This window comes from Solanum tuberosum, unplaced genomic scaffold (genome assembly GCF_000226075.1).
Source record: "Solanum tuberosum cultivar DM 1-3 516 R44 unplaced genomic scaffold, SolTub_3.0 scf00242, whole genome shotgun sequence".
In the NCBI taxonomy this organism is placed as follows: Eukaryota; Viridiplantae; Streptophyta; class Magnoliopsida; order Solanales; family Solanaceae; genus Solanum; species Solanum tuberosum.
This window is the reverse complement of record NW_006239177.1, coordinates 937843-940309: the sequence shown is the minus strand read 5'-3', so window position 1 is coordinate 940309 and position 2467 is coordinate 937843. Positions and strand designations below refer to the sequence as shown.

The window sequence follows — 2467 nt, the reverse complement described above, 5'->3', positions numbered from 1 at the left end:
AAGAAAGATGGAAAAATCAGAGTATGCGTAGATTATCGAGATCTCAACAAGGCTAGCCCGAAGGATAATTCTCCTCTCCCAAACATTCACATACTTATTGATAATTGTGCAAAGCATGAGTTGCAGTTATTTATTGATTGCTTTGCAGGATATCATCATATTCTAATGGATGACGAGGACGCGGAGAAAACCGCATTCATCATGCCTTGGGGAGTATATTGTTATCGGGTAATGCCTTTTGGACTCAAGAATGCAGGGGCAACATATATGAGAGCTATGACTACCATATTTCATGATATGATCCATAAGGAGATTGAAGTCTATGTGGATGATGTCATCATCAAATCACGGAAGAGCTCAAATCATATAACAGATTTAAAGAAGTTTTTTGACAGATTAAGGCGGTACAATCTAAAGTTGAATTCCGCAAAGTGTGCATTTGGTGTCCCTGTCGGGAAGCTGTTGGGTTTCATCGTGAGTAGGAAAGGGATAGAGCTGGATCCTTCAAAGTTAAAGGCTATTCAAGAATTGCCTCCTCCAAAGAGTCGAAAGGATGTAATGAGTTTTCTTGGTCGCCTCAATTACATTAGTCGATTGATTGCACAATCCACTGTAATTTGCGAGCCAATCTTCAAGTTGTTGAGGAAAGATGCTGCAACCAAATGGACGGAAGATTGTCAGAAAGCTTTTGACAGAATCAAGGAGTATTTATCTAGTCAACCAGTCTTGGTGCCCCCAGAATCTGGGAGACCTTTGTTGTTATATTTGTCAGTGTCTGACAATGCATTTGGATGTGTGCTGGGACAACATGATGAAACTGGAAAGAAGGAGCAAGCTATATATTACTTAAGCAAAAAGTTCACTCCTTGTGAAGCTCGGTATACTTTATTGGAGCGCACTTGTTGTGCTTTGACTTGGGTTGCACAAAAGTTGAGACATTATTTATGTGCGTATACCACTTTTCTCATCTCAAGGATGGATCCACTCAAGTATATATTTCAGAAGCCTATGCCCACTGGAAGGTTGGCGAAGTGGCAAATTTTGCTATATGAATTCGACATTGTTTATGTCACTCAAAAGGCCATCAAGGGACAAGCGCTAGCTGATCATCTCGCTGAAAATCCCGTGGACGAAGAGTACAGGCCTCTTAAAACTTATTTCCCTGATGAAGAGGTTTTATTTATTGGAGAGGATATTTCCGAAGAATATCCCGGGTGGAGAATGTTTTTTATGGTGCTGCGAATTCTAAAGGAGTCGGTGCTGGAGCAGTGTTGATTTCAGAATCAGGTCAACATTATCCTATCTCAACAAAGTTCAGATTCTTATACATAAATAATATGGCGGAGTACGAGGCTTGTATTCTTGGGCTTAGGATGGTTGTTGACATGAACATACAAGAATTGTTGGTTATAGGTGATTCCGACTTATTGATTCATCAGGTTCAAGGCGAATGGAGCACCAAGAATGTGAAGATACCTCCATATTTGCTGTGTGTGAAAGAATTGTGCAAGAAATTTGTCAAGATAGAATTCAAGCATATTCCTCGAGCTCAGAATGAGTTTGCAGATGCATTGGCAAACCCTGGCTTCTATGATTCAACATCCAGACAAGAACTACATAGATCCAATCAAGGTCAATGTGCAGGATCAGCCAGCCTATTATTTCCATGTAGACAAAGAACTGGATGGAGAACCTTGGTGCTATGACATTAAGAGGTATCTCAGAGAAGGAGACTATCCAGAAGGAGTAAACAATGTTCAAAAGAGGACACTTCGGAGACTCGCAAATTCACTTTTTTCCTAGTTGGAGAAATTCCTTTATAGGAGGACTCCAGATTTGGGATTGTTAAGATGTAGTTAACCTCTCTAAGAGGCAAGCAAGTTGATTGAAGAAATACATGAAGGTACATGTGGGCCACACATGAATGGTTTCACTTTGGCAAAGAAGATTCTACGAGCTGGATATTTTTGGATGACAATGGAAACAGATTGCATCCGTTTTGTGAGAAAATGTCATCAATGTCAGATTCATGGTGATTTGATTCGGGTTCCACCGAATGAGCTAAATGTGACGAGTTCTCCTTGGCCATTTGCAGGCATGGATGCATTGGCCCTATTGAGCCAGCCGCCTCAAATGGACACAGGTTCATTCTGGTAGCTATTGATTACTTCACAAAGTGGGTAGAAGCATCTTCATACAAGTCTGTGACAAAGAAGGTGGTGACAGATTTTGTTCGCAATAACATCATTTGTAGATTTGGGATCCCCGAGTCAATTATTACAGATAATGGAGCTAATCTCAATAGTGGCTTGATGCATGAGATATGCGAGAAGTACAAAATTATTCATCGCAATTCCACTCTTTATCGACCTCAGATAAATGGAGCAGTTGAGGCCGCCAACAAAAATATCAAGAGGATATTGCGGAAAATGACTGATAACTACAAGCATTGGCATGAGAGTTTGTC

The 2467-nt window shown here is 40.5% G+C and overlaps 1 pseudogene; it reads left to right on the top strand.

Annotated features, from left to right (window-relative positions):
* Window positions 1-1920: 1920 nt before the first annotated feature.
* LOC107062665 (uncharacterized protein K02A2.6-like) overlaps window positions 1921-2467 on the top strand; it is a 2612-nt pseudogene continuing 2065 nt past the window's right edge.